Source organism: Puma concolor, chromosome E1 (assembly GCF_028749965.1).
Source record: "Puma concolor isolate L17-30 chromosome E1, mPumCon1.1.hap2, whole genome shotgun sequence".
Lineage (NCBI taxonomy): Eukaryota > Metazoa > Chordata > Mammalia > Carnivora > Felidae > Puma > Puma concolor.
Genome location: NC_141680.1, coordinates 36,873,749 through 36,895,774, shown reverse-complemented (window position 1 = coordinate 36,895,774; position 22,026 = coordinate 36,873,749).

Here is a 22,026-nt window from a genome sequence, read left to right as displayed (position 1 = left end):
CCGGGTGGGAGGATGGTAAGCAATGAGATTTACAGACCTGGAGGAGGAGGTCACCTTCTGCTACGTTCTTTTCATCAAAGATGACACGAGAGCCCTTAGATCCTCCCCCAGCAGCAGGAGAGCGGCCTGGAGGGTAGTAGGCCTCCTGAAGCCCAACCTTGCTGGGACCTGGTGGCAGAAACGGCCAGTTCTATGTCTCTGTTGTATTGTTGGTGGGAGGGAAAATAGTGTGACCCTGGAGGGCAATCTAGCAGCATCCTTTGATGGCACAGATAGTTACAAATCTACTATGTGTCCAGCACCTGGTATCCATTAAAATTTTATTTTATTTTATTTTTTTAACGTTTATTTGTTTCTGAGAGAGAGCACAAGACAGAGGGCGAGCAGAGGAGGGGCAGAGAGAGACAGGGAGACACAGAATCCGAAGCAGGCTCCGGGCTCTGAGCTGTCAGCACAGAACCTGACACAGGGCCTGAACCCAGGAACAGTGAGATCATGACCTGAGCTGAAGTCGGACGCTTAACCGACTGAACCACCCAGGTGGCTCCCCATTAGAATTTTAAATGCTCATGACCTAGCCAGTCTGCTTCTGAGAATGAGCCTTCAGAAAGGCTCCTACAGGGGCGCCTGGGTGGCTCAGTCAGTTAAGTGTCCAACTCTTGATCTCAGCTCAGGTCTTGATCTCAGGGTCCTGAGTTCAAGCCCCACACTGGGCTCTGAGATGGGCATGAAGCCTACGTAAAAAGGAAGGGAGGGAGGGAGGAAGGAAGGAAGGAAGGAAGGAAGGAAGGAAGGAAGGAAGGAAGGAAAGAAGGAACGAAAGAAGGAAGAAATGCTCATACAGAAGAGCTCAGAATGATGTGCATTGCAGGCATCATAACGGGGGGTAAACAAAAACACCCTAAATATTCACTGACAGGAGCCAGTGAAATATACCAGATCCATCCATATTGTGAGTGCAATGCATCCTTTAAAGGGGATGAAGGAGATCTGAAGCACTGACCTGGCAGAATGTTCCTCATTTCATCATCAGAGAGAAAAGACAAGTTGCAGAAGAATAATAGTCAATGATCTCAATTTGTAAATATACACTCAATCGTGCATATTGTATGTATATATGCGTGTATATATGTATGTGTGTGTGTATGTATACATTTTTTTCCTTTGCAAATGTACAGAAGATCCAGAAGGATACGAACTGTGCCACAGTCACTCGGTCATTCCCCGTGGTTGGCACCGTGGTTGGCACCGTGGGATGGAGGGACGGAGGGAGCCAATTATAAGGGAGCTCTTACTTTGTATGCTTTGTCACGGGTTGTATTTTTTACAATAAGCAAGCATTGCTCTCAGATTAAAAAAAAAAAAACCCCTCTAATGGAAATATAGGCAGCTTTAGAAGTTTATGAAGACTTGCCTTGTGGACTTTGATCGACAGCAATTCATATATTATCAGCTCTGCTATGAGGAAGAGGCTAGAAGAACAGACATTTGGCACACACATGACATGCTTGCAACCAGGGAATAGATCATCAGTGGACACGGGAAAGCCTGGACGCCTGCCAGACATTTGAGGGACATGTGACGCCCATATGTTAACCCTGTGCAGATCTGCGGCTGGCAGGCGCTCGGTATGTGTCGGATGTCTGGCTGGTTGGTTGCGTGGGTGAGCAAATTTTACAGGGACAGAATTCATTCCTTGCACTTGGCTTAACAGCTCAAACCTAATGAATGAATATCGAAAGGTGGAATCACTGAGTGAATGAACGGACGAACGACTGAAATGACTGAGTGGGCACTGGAATGAGCGAACAAATGGGCAGATCTGCCACCGGACGTTTGTAAGGACACGTGTGGCATGGTTAATAAGAAGGCGCTCCTTGTGGCTGTGGGCTTCTGTCTGCAGGAGACGCCCCAGAGGCTGGAGAGTACAGGGAAAGCTGTGGGGCTGGGGCGGGAGGGGGGAGGGAAGGGGGCCTGGCTGGGGAGGGGCGGGGCTGGGGGCGGGGCGTGGGGAGACACCAACAAGAATCTCGCCTCACCCTGGGGCTGGGAATCAGAACTTCGGCTTCCGACATTGTAGTTTCTGCAGGTCTCAGTTTCTCTGTTGGTACAGTGAAGAGCTTTACCCCTTCCAGCTCTGGCAGGATGTAGCTCTCAGGCCGCCATGTTGGGAGGGGTTAAGAAGGTAAGAGAATCCAGGGGTCCTCCTGGGACGACGACCGCCTTGTCTCCACCCCACCTCAGCCACGCACTCCAGTCCTGTCATCCCTGGTAACCTCAAGCCTCCTACTCTCTGAACCCCTGAACGCGACCTCCTCTGCTTCCAGGTCAGGCCTTGCATTAGCCCCATCGCAGCAATGCTCTGAGCTCACGGAGGCCCCCCAGCCCCTGGCCTGAGCCCCTTAGAAGTGTCACCCGCCACGTCCCCACTGTCCTCCATGTCCAGCCCAGAGGCCTTGATCCAGCCCGATGGGCCCTGCCCTGCCTCCAACCCCTTAACCCCCTTTTCCATCCATCGCACTCACCGGGCAAAACCCCAAACCCAGGTTGGGTCCAGATTTTGCTCAAGAACAAGCACACCTGTGCAGCTGGACCCGCTTTAGAATCAAAACTGCAGATCTCAGGCAGGTCCTCGACTCCTCCAACGCGCCTTAGAAGCTTCCCATCCTGGGGGCGCCTGGGTGGCTCGGTCGGTCAAGTGTCCGACTCTGGATTTCCGCTCAGATCATGATCTCCTGGTTTGTGGGTTCGAGCCCCACCTCAGGCTCTGTGATGAGCGCACAGAGCCTGCTTGAGATTCTCTCCCTCTCTCCCTCTTTCTCTGCTTCTCTCCCTCAAAAACAAGTAAACAAACAAGCAAAAAAGCTTCCCCTCCTCATTCTTGAGATGACGTCATTATTGCTTCTGCTCTCTTTGAGTTTCCCACACTCCCAGCCTCAATTTCAGATGGTGGTGACACCACAGACTTCAGAGACAAAAATGGACACGGTGACAGGAGAACCACCAAACACAACCTCACCTCTGGTGACATCCCCTCATACCCTCTCAGGGGTGAGCTCCTACAGTTATGACGCATCAGCCGTTTCTCCCTCATTAGTGGACCCTTGTCATTATCCCCTGGCCATAAGTGTGCCTCATCGCCGACCTTCGAGAAGCCCTGCCCTGATACCCTCATCCCTCTGTGTCTGCTGTTCCATGCCCTTCCCCCACCTCCCCACCCCCTCCCCATCCGCATTCCATCCTGCTCCAGCCAGCCCTTTGTCCCCATCGTGACAGGCAGTGGCTCTTGTCCATATATCACCAGTAACCCACATCTTTCCGAAGCCAAAAGTCAGTTCCCTAGCCTCATTTACTCAGTCTGTCGGTGGCATTTGACACACTTAGTCACTTCCTCCTTCTGGAAAAGCTTTCTTGTCTGGACTTCTTTGACTCCACTCTCCCGGGTTTTCCTCCTACTCACCCGCAGCTCCTTCTCAGGCTCCTTTGCTCTCCTCTCCTCCTCCACCATCTCTGAATGATAGTTGACCTGAGGGACCCGAGTCGACTTTGACTCTGTCTTTATCTTCATTCCCTCCCCCGTAGTGGCTCTCATCCGGGTCTGTGGCTTCAGAGACCATCTACTGTCTGATGGATCTCGAATCTTTGTCTCCGGCCAAGGCCTCTCCCTTGAACTGCAGACTTCTGTCCTTAACAACTGTTTAACTACCTACACCTCCACTTAGACCCTGAACGAACACACCACAGCCCAAACTAGGGTCTCACTTCCCTCCACCCCACCCCAAAGCCAAGTCCTTTCCCAGTTGTCCCATTCTGGGTAGATGGCAGCCGGCCAGCTGATCAGGCCAAAAATAACCCAGGGATTGTGATTTCCCTCCGGGTCTTACCCTCTCATCCGGCCTCCAGATTAGACCGATGCTACGTTTCACCATTTCACTGTTCAAGCCCTGGACCAAGACGCGGTCAAGTGTAGCCCATGCCATCTGTAATGACATTCTACCCGGTTTCCTGCCTCTGTTCTTGTGTCCACCTTGGTGCTGCTGTTCATCCGACACGCTAAAGTCAGGGAGAGCTTCCTAAAGCACAAATAAGACACGTCATGGCCCCACTTGGAAGCCTCTGATGGTTGCCTATTGCGGTCACAATGAACGCCAACCCCCTGACTGCAGCCTGCGGGACTTACAAGGCGTGGGGCCTCCCATCCCCTCCAAAATCATCTCTTACCTCTCCCCTCCCTCTTCACTGCCTTCCAGCCACAGTGGCCTTCTCTCTGAGCCTTGACTGTCCCCCGTCAGCCTGGCTCAGGGCCTCTGATGGCCTTTCTGCTTGGAATCGTCCCCTCCCCTCAACTTCTGCCAGAGTCTTCACATGGCTGCCATATTTTCATCATCCTGGTTCCAGTGCCGAGCTGTCGCCTTCTCCAAGAAGGCTTCCCTGACCACCCTACTCTATTACACGAACTATTTTATTTTCTGGATAGCGCTCCCCAGTACTGGGAGTCATCTTCTTTATTTATGTGGTTATGTGTTTGCAGTCTCTTTCCCCCGCCTCTGGGCCCAACCTCCTCAGGGACAGTGATTTGCCATGTTCGCTGTCCCGTCCAAAGTCTAGAAAAATGCCTAGCACGTGGTACGTGTCAGCCAGTCTTTGCAGACTGACTCATCCCGTGGCCACCTTGAAAGCAAAGCCCCAAAGTTCCTGCAGGAGAAACACCCACGTAAGGGGCTCCTCGGCCGTACTTTACTTCACCATATTCCTTCCCATAATCCCCGCGGAACTTCAAGATCCCATCGGCCTATGGACGTTTGAGAGAAATGCTGATGTATTTCAGCCTCATCTTATTATAGGTGAGATGACCAAAATCCTGATAAGAGAAATGACTCGTCCAAGGTCACACAGCTGGCAGGGCCAAGCGTTGGATTTAAAACAGGATCCTCGAGATGATAGAGACGGAGAATGAATCAGCGGGTGCCTGTGGTCAGGGGTGACGTGGGGGGGGGGGTGCAGGGAATGGAGTGGGTGTAGCTATAAAGGGGTGGCAGAAGGGACATCTTTGCGGTGGTGGGACGGCTCCGTACCTCGACTGCAGCGGGAGTAACAGATCCACACGGCTGATAAAATGACAAACAACACACTCAGTGTCAGTTTCCCGAGTTTGATGCCGTGGATAAGATGGAACCACCGGGAGGGGCGCCTGGGTGGCGCAGTCGGTTAAGCGTCCGACTTCAGCCAGGTCACGATCTCGCGGTCCGTGAGTTCGAGCCCCGCGTCGGGCTCTGGGCTGATGGCTCAGAGCCTGGAGCCTGTTTCCAATTCTGTGTCTCCCTCTCTCTCTGCCCCTCCCCTGTTCATGCTCTGTTTCTCTCTGTCCCAAAAATAAATAAACGTTGAAAAAAAAAATTAAAAAAAAAAAAAAAAGATGGAACCACCGGGAGAAACCGGGCAAAGGGAACCTGGGACCTCTTCGTACTATCTCTGCCACTTCCCGTGACTCTGCAATGATTTCGGAATACAAAGATTGTAAAAAAAAAAAAAAAAAAAAAAAAAAAAAAAAAAAAACAGCGTCCTACCTCCACATTCAAGAGCTTTTTACGTAAAGATCATCAGGGCAAATTTCGGTTCAGTTTATGTGTCCAAAACAAAGCCCTGTTTATTGCTTTTTATAATTTGCGGTTCATTGAAACTGGTGATTTGGGTGTAAAGAGACTCGCGGACTCTCTCTTGCAGTGGCAAATGCCAAGTTCAGTGGATCTTCTCCCTCCTTCACACCTGACCATGACTTTCTTGTAGCCAAGTGTGTATGGTTCCTGCTCACACAGAGACACAGAGGCCAGAGGAAGAAGACCTCAACTTGAGGGAAGTTTCCTGGTCATCTGGGTGCACTTCCGTGGGACATGATTTATGCATCTATAGATTTGTCCGTATACATCGTCTGCTGACTTCTGAACTAAAACGTAATAGAAGTCAGTCTTATTCCTCCATCTCTCACGCCCTACCCGGCTTGCTTGTGCTGTTGGTTGTTTTTGTTGCATTTTTTTTGTTTCTCCCATTTCACTTCCGGTTTCCTCTATTGTGGCAAAATACACAGAACATGAAATTTACCGTCACCATTTTCACGTGTACAGGCCAGTGGTATCAGAGGCATTTGTGATGTGGTACAGCCATCGCCACATCCCTGTGGTGACCCCTTCCATCTCCATAGCTTCTTTCATCTGATAGTAACTGTCCCTTCCTGGACCGCCCCACCCCTGCCCCGTCCCTGGCAACCACCTCCCTGCTTTCTGCCTCCATGACTTTGACTACCCCCATATGACTAAAGTTACCTCGTCTGAGTGGAATCATACAGTATTTGTCTGTTGGGTCGGGCTTGTTTCACTCAGCATAACATCCTCGAGGTTCATCCATGTTGTAGCATGTGCTAGAACCTCCGTCCTTTTTATGGCTGAACAATCCTCCATTGTATGCATATGGCACATTTTGCTTACCCATTCATGTGTTGATGGAACTTGGGTTGCTGCCACATTTTAGCTATTGTGAATAATGCTGCTATGAAGGTGCGGTACACAGAGCTCTTCAAGACCCTGCTTTCAATTCTCTTTGGTATCTGCCCACGGATCATATGGTAATTCTATGTTGCGGTTTTTTGAAGAACCGCTAGATTGTGTTCCACCATTTTATATTCCCTCCCATGGGGCACAAGGCTTTTAATTTCTTTTATATATTTTTTAAATTTCTTTTTTATGTTTTATTTATTTTTGAGAGCAAGAGCGAGAGAGAGAGAGAGAGAGAGAGAGAGAGACCATGTGTGGGGGAGGGGCAGAGAGAGAGGGAGACACAGAATGTGAAGCAGGCTCCAGGCTCTGAGCTGTCAGCCCAGAGCCCGATGAGGGGCTCGAACCCACAAACTGTGAGATCATGACCTGAGCCGAAGTTGGACGCTCAACTGACTGAGCCACCCAGGCACCCCTCAAACCCAACTGGTTTAATAAAACTATTTGCCGTTAAAAGGAACCAAAGCATCACACTTAATTTTAGGATGGAACGATAAATGCAAAGTCAATTCTGTGTTTGTGACATCACCACCCCATGCTTCAGTATAAAGAAAGCCCCAATGTAACAGTGGTTGTTTTTGTACTCTTAATCTGTTTTACCCATTCCCCCCACCCATCTCCACTCTGGCAACACCACTTTGTTTTCTTTGTATATAGGTTTTTGTTTGTCTCTTTTTTTCTTTGTTCGTTTGTTTTGTTTCTTAAAGTCATCTACGAGTGAAATCATATGGCATTTGTCTTTCTCTCACTGACTCATTCCCCTTTGCATCATACCTTCTAGATCCATCCATGTGGTTGCAAATGGCAAGGTTTCATTCTTTTTATGGCTGAATAATATTCCACTGTATATATATACCACGTCTTCTTTATCCATTCATCTATGGATAGACACTTGGGTTGCCTCCATAATTTGGCTATTGTAAATAGTCCTACAACAAACACAGGGGTACGTATATCTTTTTGAATAGTGTTCTTGTATTCTTTGAGTAAATACCCAGTAGCAGAATTATTGGGTCATATGGTAATTGTATTTTTAATTTTTTTTTCGATTTGATCCCTTTTTTTAAATTTTTTTTAACGTTTTTATTTATTTTTGAGACAGAGAGAGACAGAGCATGAATGGGGGAGGGGCAGAGAGAGAGGGAGACACAGAATCGGAAGCAGGCTCCAGGCTCCAAGCCATCAGCCCAGAGCCCCACGCGGGGCTCAAACTCACGGACCGCGAGATCGTGACCTGAGCTGAAGTCGGACGCCTAACCGACCTAGCCACCCAGGCGCCCCTATTTTTAATTTTTTAAAGAGCTTCCATACTGTTTTCCACAGTGGCTGCACCAGTTTACATTCCCACCAACAGTGCATGAGGGTTCCTTTTTCTCCACATCCTTTTTGTTTTTTCTTGTGTTTTTTATTTTTATTTTATTTTTTAATTTTTTTAAACATTTATTTATTTTTTAGACAGAGAGAGACAGGGCATGAACGGGGGAGGGTCAGAGAGAGAGAGGGAGACACAGAATCTGAAACAGGCTCCAGGCTCTGAGCAGCCAGCACAGAGCCCGACGCGGGGCTCGAACTCACGAACCGCGAGATCGTGACCTGAGCTGAAGTCGGCCGCTTAACCGACTGAGCCACCCAGGCGCCCCTCTTGTGTTTTTTATTTCAGCCATTCTGACAGGTGTGAGGTGATATCTCATTGTGGTTTTGATTTGCATTTCCCTGATGGTTAGTGATGGTAAGCACCATTTTATGTGTTTGTTAGCCATCTGTATGTCTTCTTCGGAGAAATGTCTATTCGTGTCCTCTGCCCACTTTTTAATTGGATTTTTTGTGGGGTTTTTTTTGGTGTTGAGTTGTATAAGTTCTTTATGCATTTTGGTTACTAATCCCTTACTGGCTATGTCATTTGCAAATATCTTCTTCCATTCAGTAGGTTGTCTTTTTGTTTTGTTGATTGCTTCCTTTGTTGTGCAGAAACTTTTTTTTTAATTTAAAAAAATTTTTTTTAAATGTATTTTTGAGACAGAGAGAGACAGAGCATGAGCAGGGGAGGGGCAGAGAGTGAGGGAGACACAGAATCCGAAGCAGGCTCCAGGCTCTGAGCTGTCAGCCCAGAGCCCGATGAGGGGCTCGAACCCACAAACCGTGAGGTCATGCCCTGAGCCGAAATTGGACGCCCAACCGACTGAGCCACCCAGGTACCCCCAGAAACTTTTAATTTTGATGTAATCCCAATAGTTTATTTTTGGTCTTGTTTCCCTTGCCTTGGGAAACGTATCCAGAAAAATGTTGCTCCAGCCGATGTCAGAGAAATTGCTGCCTGTGCTCTCTTCTAGGATATTTATGATTTCGGGTCTCATATTTAGGTCTTTAATCCATTTGGAGTTTATTTTTGCGTATGGTGTAAGAAAGTGGCCCACATTCTTTTGCACGTAGCTTGTCCAGTTTTCCCAGCACCATTTGTCGAAGAGACTGTCTTTTTCCCGTTGCATATTCTTACCTCCTTTGTCAAAGATTAATCAACCATACAATCGTGGGTTTATTTCTGGGCTTTCTATCCTGTTCCACTGGTCTAGGTGTCTCTTTTTGTGCCAGCACCATATTGTTTTGATTACTACAGCTTTCTAGTGTATCTTGAAATCTGGGATTGTGACATCTCCAGTTTTACTCTTCTTTTTCAAGATCGCTTTGGCTATGTGGGGTCTTTTGTGGTTCCAAACAAATTTCAGGATGATTTGTTCTTGTTCTGTGAATCCCTGTGGGCTTTTAATGTATAGCTTTTATTATGTTGAGGTAGTTTTCTTCTAATCCTAGTTTGTTGAGGTTTTTTTATCATGAAATACGGTTGAATTTTGTCAAATTCTTTTTCTGCATCATTAGAGATCATCCTGTGTGTTTTTTCCTTTCATTCTGTCAGTGTGGTGTATTACATCAATTGATCTTTATATGTTGAAGCATCCTTGCATTCCAGGAATAAATCCCACTTGGTCACGGTGTGTAATCTTTTTCATATACTTCTCAATTAGGTTTGCTAGTATTTCGTTGAGGATTTTGGCATCAATGTCCAAAAAGGATGTTGGTCTGTAGTTTTCTTGTAGTGTCTCTGTCTGGCTTTGGTATGAGGGCAACGCTGGCTTCCTAGAATGACCTAGGAAAATAATGTCCCCGTTATGATCTTTGGAAATTTTTTAGAAGAATTGGTATTAGTTTTTCTCTAAGTATTGGGTAGAATTCACCAATGAAGCTCTCAGGTCCAGGGCTTTTTTTGGTCTGAAGAGTTTCGATTACCGATTCAGTCTCCTTACTAGTCATTGATCTATTCAAATTTTCTACTTCTTCATGATTTCATCTTGGTGCGTTTTGTGTTACTAAGAGGGGCCCTCCTCTGTGTGTCTCTGAGATCAGAAGCAGCAAACAGCAGTCAGAGCACAGATCCCTGATATTTGTAAGTCAGGGTCCTTTTGGCTGACCTGGGTTCCCACATGTGTTGTGCAAGCTGCTCCAGGAACACATGCACAGCTGTCTGCCACCTGGCTGGGGGTGGGGGGTGGGCAGGTGCTACTGCGCTAAGAGCTGAAATCGACTGAAATTAACTGCAATTTACTGCCCAAGACTTCCCCTGGAACTTGCAAGCCTCTAACAGACTCCAGAGTTCCAAAATAGTTACATCAGACTGCCAGCAATCAGCTAAGTGAGGAGAGAGATTCTGGTTGCTTCCTGCACCATTATCTTCCCAGAATCCTCTCAGCTGGATTATTTTTTAATTGTGTCCATTTGGGAAAATTAGTTGTGTGAGCTGAGATTTGACCAATAATTTCTTCAAAACTTGCTTTAATTTCCTGCCAACATTTTCTCAGAACAAAGGATGTTAAGACCTTTGATCAGAGACTTGGGAAGATAATTTTGTGTTTTGACACAGCAACAGCAGCACTTTCATGAACAATTAACCCCCAAACGTGTTATTTTGCACATTTTCCCATATGTCCAGTCCCCTAGATTTTCTTGGATCTGTCTCCACCTGCAACCCCCATCCCCATTCACGTAATCACCGTGGGACTGGGGAGCAGCCACTTTTTGCTAAGTGGCTATGCCTCTCTGGCCACAGCTGACTGGTTCAGGGCAGGCACAGATCCAGTCTGGGCCCGTCAGAGCCCTTCCACAAGAATTCTGGATTAGGAAGTCAGCAAGTCCGTCTCATCTCCGGATGGCTCAGGTCACAAAGCTGTTAGATGGAGCAGCTGAAGCCACTGGACCCATGTTAGCCACTACATGAAGAAACCTGTAGTGAGAACAAAAGAGGCCAACATTAAAAAAAAAAAAAAAAAAAAAAAAAAGAGGTGCCTGAGTGGCTCAGTCGGTTAAGCGTCCGACTTTGGCTCAGGTCGTGATCCCGCGGTTTGCGAGTTCGAGCCCCGCATCGGGCTCTGTGCTGACAGCTCAGAGCCTGGAGCCTGCCTCGGATTCTGTGTCTCCCTCTCTCTCTGCCCCTCCTCCGCTCATGCTCTCTCTCTCTCTCTCTCTCTCTCTCTCTCTCTCTCTGTCTGTCTCAAAAATAAATAAAACATTAAAAAAATTTTTTCTTAATAAAAAAAAATAATAAAGTGGGGACAGAAGACAGAGAAAGTCCTGACGACCATCAAATGCCTGGCCCCATTTGTTCCTGGGGTCCAGCTGCCTTCCCACAGCCTGGCCCCTCCACTCGTCTTTGGCGACCAATTGCCAATAGTTCCTCATTTTGCTCAAGCTAGTGTGAGTTGGTTTATTGTTATTTGCAACCCCAAGAGCCCAGAGTTACCTACTAGACCCACTGCCTCACTTTACAGATGCAGAAATGGATTCCCAGAAAGGCTGTGACTTCCCTAAGGCTATGAGGTTACTGAGGGGCTAGGCTGGAACTGAACCTTGAGTTTCCAGACTGTAGCTCCCACGTGTTTCTGCACAGCTTCTCTCACTGCATTGTGCCATGTGACATTTCTAAAGCCCATTGGAGATTTCCAAAATCCTCAGTTGGAAGGAAAGGCATCTGTACCTCCTTCTATCCACGAAACAAAAGGGAAAGGATAAAAATAGGAGACCACCAAAACATAACTGGAGGCCTAGAACCTGGAGGGTCGGCACAGGAAATTGAGAGTGGGAAGAACAAAGCCGGGCTTGTTAGAGGGGAAAACTAAAAGGACATCACACTATTTGTGGCTGAGCTCTCACACAAGGAAGGCGGGATCAAAGGAGATCTTTCCCTCTTTGCAAAACTCTCATGCAGGATTCAGATTAAACCGAGCGGATAAATATCCTCCTCACCAAGGCTAAAAGAGAGATGACTGACAGACTCACTCAAGGGTCGACTGCCCGTGGGTCCCAAGCCTCCCGGCCTTCTGAGGTCTCCCTTATAAAATCAGGTGGCTGGAGGGGAGAGGCCCAGATGCTTATCTCTGCATAGTTGCGCAGCCTGGCTGGCCCCCGTTTGGTCCTGTAGTTCGTGATCTCCTCCTGTTCCCTCACCCCACCTAAGACAGGCCTCCTTCCTGCCTCCCACCTCCCAAGCGCCACTGACAAGGTCGCACGTATGTGACTTTCCCTGAAGGTTTGGGTTAACAAGGGTGATGGGCCCTGGCGGGTCACATGATATATGCAGGAACAGAGTGGTCGCTGCTAAATAGAGGGCCTAACAGCCTGGACTGGAAATGTGTGGCAAGACGATGTGTGTAGACAACCAAGAACTTCAGTTTGATCCCAGCGACCTTGCTAGAAGCAGCTTCTGCAGCACCGCGAGACAATTATGCAAGGGCTTCAGGAAGAAGCGGCTGGGAAGACAGGTTGTTTGGCGACCTCCCCCCCCCCCAAAGCTACATAGGACACGGCAGATCTCTACCCAGGACGGGCAGAATCCCTTGGCCAACACTCCAGTAACCCGGGGCGACCCAAGAAGCCACAATCCCCTCTGAGCCTGGCGCAAATAGTACCTCAGTGCGTTCCTGGGGCAGACGGCAAGTTTTGGGCAGGCCCGAACCCCACCTTCTGCAGAACCTGTCCAGCGGATTACATTTCAAGCACGTACGTGATGTGTATCAATCATCGCTGACCTCGAGACACCAGCCCTCCTACCTCAGGTATTCCTGGGGATCCCCCGGGGCCCTGCCTGCAGCTGGGTTTCTCCTTTCCCCCTTGTGATCCCCAAAGAACCCCAAACTGCAGCTGGCAGCCCACTCCGGCATTTTAACTCTTTTTATCGAAGACTTTGCATTACTCCGAGGTCTTGCGTTCCGTGAACAAAAATGTTAGTCGAGGTGCCTTTCCCCATCCCAGGAGTAAAAGTGATTCTCTGTAAAAGTGATTCTGCCTGGTTCTGGACCAACAGATACAATACACAGGCCCCAGCAAAGCACACGTCCCCCCATCTCCAAAACATTAACCTGGTCCTCGTGTGTGGTTACAGCATTTCCCATACCCAAAAGTGGGACACATATTCTGATACTGGCCCAGAAATCTGCACCATCAGAATACCCTAGAAAATCCAGGATGTACTGTCTTACCTATTTTGCCACGTATCTACCACTCACACCAGCAATGGAAACAGTATCAATTATATGACTCCCCCTTAACCTTGGAAATATCGGGACCCCTCAGGGGAGCTTCTCAGTCTCGGACACAGGAGACAGCCTCAGGGAGCCTCTAGAATCCTGATAAGCCGTGGGAATCAGACGGGTTTAATTTCAAGGTGCTTGGCAGTCCCCCGGAACCCCTCAGTGCTGGTGACCTGCTCCAGCCAGGTTCCTCGGAGCACCCAGAGCACCTGCCAGGCTGGCCACATTCCTCCTTGGGCTTCCCCCTCTTTTTTTAAGCTCCTACTTGAGGCCAGTTCCGCCAGGCCCTCTGCACGAGAACCCACAAGGTTCACGGAGGACTCCAGCTCCGTCGCCGTGGGGAGAACCCTTGACAATCCTGGCCACGAGGGGTAGGACACCCCCCCCACCCCCCGCTGCCACTGGCTTTGGCCTCCTGCGGTGAGCAGTGCCCAGACAGCTCACGAGCAGATGGCATTTCAAGTGTGTTAAAATACCTATACTCAGAACTACTTTAAGATCAAGTTAGTTATTAGACTCACTACTAGATCTCTCTGTTTAGTGTTTTCATAAAGAAGCACATGCATTGGGGCGCCTGGGTGGCTCAGTCAGTTGAGCGTCCGACTTCAGCCCAGGTCATGATCTCGCGGTCCATGGGTTCGAGCCCCACATTGGGCTCCGTGCTGACAGCTCGGAGCCCGGAGCCTGTTTCAGATTCTGTGTCTCCCTCTTTCTCTGACCCTCCCCTGTTCATGCTCTGTCTCTCTCTGTCTCAAAAATAAATAAACATTAAAAAAAAATTAAAAAAAAAAGAAGCACATGCATCATTGTATCACAATGTTTTCAAAATATTTTCATCATTACATTTGAACACAACTGGTTTTTTTTTTTGTTCCAAAGTATTTTGCTTTATACATCTAAAGTGCATTTATGTATTTTTCTGGGAAGGGGCCCATAGACTTCAGATTGCCAAACAGACCGAGGGCAAAAACAAGATAGAAATTGGGGTGCCTGACTGGTTCAGTCGGAAGAGCGCGTGACTCTTGGTCTCGGGGTCATGAGTTCGAGCCTCACATCGGGCATAGAGATTACTTAAATAAAAACTTTATTTCTAAAAAAAATTTTTTTAACGTTTATTTATTTTTTGAGAGAGAGAGAAAGACAGAGTGTGAGTGGGGGAAGGGCAGAGACCCAGAATCTGAAGCAGGATCCAGGCTCCAAGCCGCCAGCACAGAGCCCGATGCCGGGCTTGAACCCACAAAACCGTGAGATCATCACCCGAGCCGAAGTCCGACGCCCAGCCGACTGAGCTACCCAGGCATCCCACTTAATTAAAAACTTAAAAAAAAAAAAACACAATAAAATAAAAATTATGTCTGTCTGAAGTCTGGGAAGAGGGTCCAGCCATAAGATACTTCGCAGGGGGGACATTCTATGTTTTTAAGAGAAAATAAAAGTTGTTTGTTTGGGAAGGGCATCTGTTTATGCAAGATAATGAAGAAGGCCCAGGAGGTCGGGGCAGTAGCATTATTATGGTCAACATGGTCAGCATATAAATAAATGAATAGGTCTAATACCTGAATCAATGATATAGTATGCTACCAGGTGATGCGTGCTGGGAAAACACAGGGCAGGGTGAGAGAGATCCGGGTCGGGGCGCCTGGGTGGCTCAGTCGGTTGGGCGTCTGACTTCAGCTCAGGTCATGATCTCACGGTTCATGGGTTCGAACCCTGCGTTGGGCTCTGTGCTGGCAGCTCAGAGCCTGGAGCCCGTTTCAGATTCTGTGTCTCCCTCTCTCTGTGCCCTCCCCTGTTCACGGTCTGTCTCTGTCTCAAAAATAAATAAACATTAAAAAAAATTGTAAAAAAAAAAAAAAGAGAGAGAGAGAGAGAGATCCGGGTTGTGGCGCAGAGCGGATGCAACTGTAAATCGAGAGGTCAGGGTAGGCGCCTTGAAGACTCATTTGGGGCAGAGACTTGAAGGAGGGGTTGACATGAGCCTTGATGTTATCAAGGAACCGTGTTCCAGGGAGAAGGACAGCAGGTGCAAAAGCCCGGGGGTAGGTGTATGTTTGGTATGTTGGAGGACGTCAAGGAGGCCAGTGTGGCCAGAGTGGAGGAAATCATTAGGAAACAACAGGACTGAGCCAGTTTCGCTCCCGTCTCCAGGAAGTTTGCTCTCTACCCTCCACCCCTGGCGCGGTGTGCCACACACCCACCTGCTCTGGGGCCTGTGCAACTATTGTGGAAACCACGGCCCATTGTGGTCCCGGCTCATTTGGCACACTCTGATGTGTTTAAGCTCAAGGGGTAAAAACAAAAAACCTTCTCTCTGCCAACAGGTGGGTATGGCCGCCGGACCAGAAAATAAAAGTCGTGTTTGTCACCGGAGGGAGACGGAAGGATGCAAGGGGGAGGTCCCAGCTCTGCCACTTAACAAGCTGAGGGGCAGCAGTCACCATGCTCGCTTCGTTGAATCTGTTGCCACGTATGTAAACTGAGGTAACAACCCCTGGGAATGTAAGGCTGGAATGCAAAAAGCAGCCTCCGGGTCCCAGCCTGGCTGTAGCTCACCATTCGGTCACCCCCTCCAATCCTGGCCCGGAAGGCCCCTGTGCTTCTCCTTTGACCTCACCTCCCTTGAAAGTCAACACCGACTTGAGGACCCGAGGGTCAGCTCCGGCGCAAGGTAAGATCTCCGCATGGCCTCTGTTCTATTTTTAATCCTGAAGTCTCCCACGTCATTTAATGCTTGAAGTCTTTTTAGGGGGGAAAGCCTAAATCCTAAATAAATAAAAATGTGCATTAGGTGGGGTGCCTGGGTGGCTCAGTCTGTTAAGCGTCCGACCTCGGTTCAGGTCATGATCTCCAGGTTCGTCGGGTCAAGTTCCGCATTGTGTCTCCGTGCTGACAGCTCAGAGCCTGGAGCCTGTTTCAGTTCTGTGTCTCCCTCTCTCTTTGCGCCTTCCCCTCTTGCACTTTGTCTCTCTCTCTGTGTCTGTAAAATAAATAAAACATTTTTTTTTAATAATAAATAAATAAATATGTGAATCAGAACTGGCACAGTCTTGTAACCATTTGAAAGACGTTGGCCAGAGATCACCCTCTGGGACTCCTTGTCCTCTGCTGCCATCGTCTGGAAGGAGGTGGAACTGCAGGGACATGGAGGGACAGAGACCCACAGGGCAAGGTGTGGGTGCGGGCGGGAGGGGGGGGCGGCGGTGTGGGACCACAGGGACTGAGCCCCCTTCCAACTGACTAGGAGACACAGGCCTTCTCCGGAGAGGACAGCAGTGCACCTCACAGGAAGAGGCAGGAAGCGTGGCTTGAAAAACTGGTTTCTAGGTCCATTTCAGGGCCGAGAGGGCCCAAGGTCAGAGGAGGGAGCTCCAACAAGGACAGGTGCACTCGTCTTTCCTTCTACAAAAGAGGAAACCAAAACCAAGGCAGCTATGTAGTTTTCTCCATGCTGAACTACACCTTAGGGACAGAGTCAGCATTCGAGCCCGGAGCCCTGAGCTAAATCCGGGGTCGCTTTAGAGCCTGGCTACTCGGAGGGTAGTCCTTGGACCAGCAGTCCCCGCGTCACATCAGAACTTGTGAGAATAATGCAGGATCTCAGGCCCCACTGGAAACTCACTGAATCCGGCTCAGCATTTTAACACATCCCCCTGAACGACCGCTACGCATGTTGCAGTGTGTCAGAGATTTCCCAGGAAGCTGCATTAACATATTCCTATTTCCCCAAGTTCTACACATTCACTGTAGAGAAATTCAGACAATACAGGAAAATTTAAGGGGGAAAGCAATGAACACTGTGGTGTATAAATATCCTTCTGAGTATTTTCCGTGCACGCACACACACGTTTTCATAAAAAGCAGATCGTATCCTCCACACTACCCTGTATCTTTTGCTTTTTACTTAAGATTCTTAAGTATGATTTCTGTTCCGAAAGAGTGGCTGTTCGAGAAATAGCTGCTAAATGAAAAAATTGCCTTAAACAATAGTCAGGGGTGTGTTTGTTATCTAGTGCTGCGTTCAAAATGACTCCCAAACTTAGCAGTTTAAACCAACAAATATGTATCATCTGACAGTGTTTCCCAGACTCAGAATCTGGTGGGTAACTGGGGCTCAGAGTCTCTCACAACATCGCCGTCATCGTGTTGACCAGGTACAGCCACCTGAAGGCTATGATGCCTGGTCTAAGCCAGCACGGCCACTTGCCTGACCTCATACGGTTGCCATTTTGTCCTTACAGGGTTCCCTGCATCTACCCGACACCGGTCTCAACCATCCATTCATTTACCAGCCAGGGTGAGCTTGAAAAAAGGCAAATCCAGCCTTGCTGAAAATCCACCCAGGGCTTCTCATGGCTCTTAGAATAGAGTATAAAAAATAAAACAAAGGTCTACAGGGCCCCGGGGGTCTGGCCCCTGATGAAGGCCCCCTCTGTCCCCTCCTGGCTTTATCCCTTCCATGTGTATGGTCCAGCCCCTCCTGTGTGCCAAACTCCGTCCCATCTGGACTTCCTCCGACCGGGACTCCCTCCACACACCCCCACCACACACACATTTACAGAGATGCGTGCGCACACACAAGACAACTTCACAACTGTGCTCCGGCCTTAGTTCTGTGTCCCGATGCCCAGCGAGTGGTAGGCGCTCAATAAATATTTGCTGAACACACTATCTTTGTGGCAAATGCTTTCCCCGGGTTGTGGTTTGCCTTTAACTCATTGTTTCTTTAACCTTCCGAAGTTTAACGTCTGATGTAGTCAAATTGGTCCGTCTTTCTTTTGGGATTTCTCTGTTGCTTTGTGCACAGAACATTCCAGAGTTTTGTCAGAAGGGCAGATGCCTGAACAAGGGCCCACGTTTGAGGAATTCAGATTAGAAGGAACAGGAAGCTGACCCCCTTGATGGAAACTGACAGAGGGAGCTACGTCGGGTGGGCCAGACCAAGTTCATGACCGCACCGGCGGGGTTAAGCATGTCCTGTGCACGGTGTTCTTGGCCCACCATGTCTTTGTGGTGCCCACCAAGTCCCTCCCTAATGGGCTGGGAAAGTGTTAACACCCCAGGACATGTCCAGGGAAAGCAGATCACAGCCTAGCATTTGCTGGGCATTGACTTGTAAAGTAAGAATAGGAAGGACTGAGGAGTCGTCCATTAGGGACAGGCTCTGAGTGTGTGTGCACGTGTGTGTGCGCGCATGTGTTCACAGGCAGAAATGCGTCTAGGAGAGGTTTCAGACAGAGAACAATATCTGTGAAGAGCCCAAGTTGGTTTGTGCTCAGATGGTCTTCATTAGGTCCCCAAAGCGACTGCAATCACCTGCTGTCTCATCCAAAACCCACCAATGGGACAGGGAGAGGGTGTTACTGGTCAAGAAGTACGGCCATGTTCTTCAGGGCCTCGGTTTCCACAGAGGACAGGACCACCCAGCTCCGGTCCCACCCTGCTTCTCCACACCCCTGATGAAAATCATGGGCAAAAAGATCAGTGCAACACAGCAATTGTCCGCGGGAAGCCCTTGTCCATCCCCGGCTCCTGGCTGGCTGTCTCATCCTTGGCCGTGAGAAGGGGCTGCCTTCCGGTGTCCAGAAAAACACCTGTAAACCGCAGCCATCTGGAAACAAGGGGCAGCATTTAACCTAATGGGGTGGGAATGTCAATAAAGGTGCAGCTCAGGCCTGCCCAGCCCTCAGCCCCAGGCGACATGGGGAGGGGAGTCTCTGGCACTGCCTGCTGGGGACCGGTCAGAATAGAATGGTGACCTTATGACTCACAGTTGTTGGCAGAAGCCGGGGCTTGTGCTTTCCGTACTAAAACCTTAGGGAAGTAGGTGTGACCCTTATCCCTACCTTACAGATAAGACCCGGAGGCTCAAAGAGGTTCTGTGATTTGTCCAAGGTCATTCAGGAAGATCGGGACCCAGGTTGCCTGGCTCTAGAGCCCATGAGGGGAACCCGGGTGCCCTGTGCTCTCCCAGAACCTTGTGGAGGGAAGGTGCCCATGGGCTGGGGCTGGGCACACACGAGGGAGGACCAGGACCTCAGTGTTTGGCACCTGGAGTAGGAGCCTGATGCTGGGGGAGGGACTTCGATTCCAAAAGGGAAGAGCTTCTTGGGGACGTAGGGATGCTATTCAGACATTTCTTTGAAGACAAGTACCTCCTCGAGGCGCCTGGGTGACTCGGTCGGTTAAGTTTCGGCACGGGTCATGGTCGCGGAGTCCCTGGGCTCGAGCCCCACGTCGGACGCCACACTGACAGCTCAGAGCCTGGCGTCTGCTTCGGATTCTGTGTCTCCCTCTCTCTCTGCCCCTCCCTCGCTCGCGATCTGTCTCTCTCTCAGAAATAAATAAACATTAAAAATTGTTTTGAGAAAGAAAAGACAGTAGTCCTCTGCCCCATCGCAGAGCTGGAAGATTATTTTGGTAGAAGCAGAACTGTGTGGGCCCCCAACGGCTGGCAGGGAGCCGGCTAAGCCAGGTATGGACAGAGCTGGGAAACACTGAAACCGCACTTGTTAGAACATCACGTTACCCGCAAGGAAGGCTGGTGGGGTTTGGGCTGCGCGACAGCTGGAGGCAGGAGGCCACCCCCCCAGGGGGACACAGGACAAGGCGCCAATCCAGGCTGTGAGAGGCACAAGGCTGCTGATGGAGAACAGAGAGGGGCTGCCTCCTCTTGGAGCGGGACCCCTGCTGCCTGCCTGGAGGAGGGGGGGCCCTGCAGTGAGGGCTGGCGGCAAGTGGGGAACACAGAGGGGTGACGCAGCTTGAAGGGAGAGACCTGGGAGGGCGGCCAGCACCCCAGACCCGCTCTCTGGTGCTCCACCCCTCCCCATTCCAGAAAGCCTGTCGAAATGGCCCCTCACTGAGAAGTGCAAAAGAGAGTGCGACTCCAGAAAGAGCGTGTGCGTCTGTGTGTGTCTATAAACTTCCCCACTTCCAAGCTGGAACCGAGACTTACCCGGCAGAGAACGTCATCTTGGGGAAGGAGAAAGACCGCCCAGAAACAGGTGGAGTCGTTTCTCAGAGCTCCGCAGAGGACTTGTTTGTCCAAGGCTCTGGTATCTTTCAAAGATAAATAATGGAATTATGGAAACTGAAAATGTATGCTTGCGCAACCTTTGAGAGGATCGGAGCGTGTGAGCCCGGGGTCTGCGTCAGCTGAAGCTTGTGCCTAGATAGCTGGCTTTAAGGGTGATAAAAACCGGGGCTTACGTCATTTGTTTCTGTGCGTTGAATGGTTTTCTTTGCAGAAAACCGCCATGTGCTGTGAGCGTTCATTGGAAGGGATTAGAGATATGCCCTTGTATTAATAGATTTGTTTTGTTTTCATTGATAGATTTCATTCTTTGAGAACAGTTTTAGGTTTACAGAAATATTCAACGGCAAGTGTAGAGTTCCCACATACCTCCCTTCCCCCCCACACCCAGTTTCCCCTATTATTAATATCTCGCATTACTGTGGTATGTTTGTCATAGCTGAGCCGACACTGATGCATTATTATTAACTAAAGTCCACATTTACATTAGAGATCGCTCTGAGTATCGTACGTCCCGTGAGTTTTGGCAAACGCGTAGTGACCTCAATCCACCATCACGGTGTCAAACAGAATAATTTTACTGCCCTAAAATTCCCCTGTGCTGCCCCTATTATCAATAGATTGCTTGAAGGAAGATTTTAGATTTAAGTGATTCCCCCCACTCCCACTTTCTTCTAGAAAGTAGAGGTTATATTGTGTCCCTTCCCTCCTCACGTCCACCCCCTCTCCATTCCAGAAAGCTGGACCCAATGGTTGGTGCTGACAACCCCAGAAGAGGTGGCCAGGACATGCGAGTGCAGGGTGGCCATGCGTCAGGCCCCCGAGGAATTGAGGGGACGGTCACACGATCGTCTCCCAACGTTGTAGTGGGACGTACTTGCCCACAGTCCCAGCTCAGAAGCGCCCGGACGGGTTCCATTCCGTTCGTCCACCTGCCGGTGGTCGCTTCTGGTTGGTCTGGTCGCTCTGTCTCTCTCTATCTCAAAAATAAATAAACGTTTAAAAAAAATTTGTTTTTATTTTTTTTAATGTTTTTATTTATTTTTGAGACAGAGCATGAGCAGGGGAGGAGCAGAGAGAGAGGGAGACACAGAATCCGAAGCCGGCTCCAGGCTCTGAGCCGTCAGCACAGAGCCCGACGCGGGGCTCGAACCCACGGACTCTGCGATCGTGCCCTAAGCCGAAGTCGGACACCCAACCGACTGGGCCACCCAGGCGCCTCCCCGGTTGTCCTTTCTCCAGCCCCTTCAAGTCACAAATCGGTGTCACGTTAGTCACTGAACATCTAATTCCGCAAAATAGTGGAAATCATCCATCTTCCTTTTGAGGAGATTGCTCTCCAAGCTGGGGCCCAGACGTAGAGAGAGCTGTGACTGGACAGAGGCCGGCCACCAGTTTCTGCTGGCTTCGGGCAGGGACTTCCGGCCCAGTGGCTGGGAGCGCCGTCATTTCTCTCAGCGGCTGCTTCCCCAGCAGCCCGTCCCCACATCCAGTGACTGGCCACAGGCCCACTGGGAGACGTCACATGTCACCTGGCCCCTCTGTGCACTCCTGCTCCTGCCCTTCCTTTATTCAGGCATCCTTCCCTCATAAACTGCCCTGAGAAATGTCCTGCAGGCCAAACTCCCCCACATCGTCTGCTTTCAGAGAAGCCAGCCTGAGAAGCCCTTCCAGCTTCTCCCTTTCTGCTGGCAGAAGTTTCGGACGGCCCAGGGCCGGCACTCAAGGAGCAAAGCTGCCGTCATGCTGATCCAGCCTCTGCGCTCTCCGGAACTGGGATGTATCTCAGGACAATCCCCTGGCTGATACTTAGCATGGGTTTGCAGGGGTGAGGCTCTACCCTCTCCCCATCTAGAAGAATCTCCCGTAT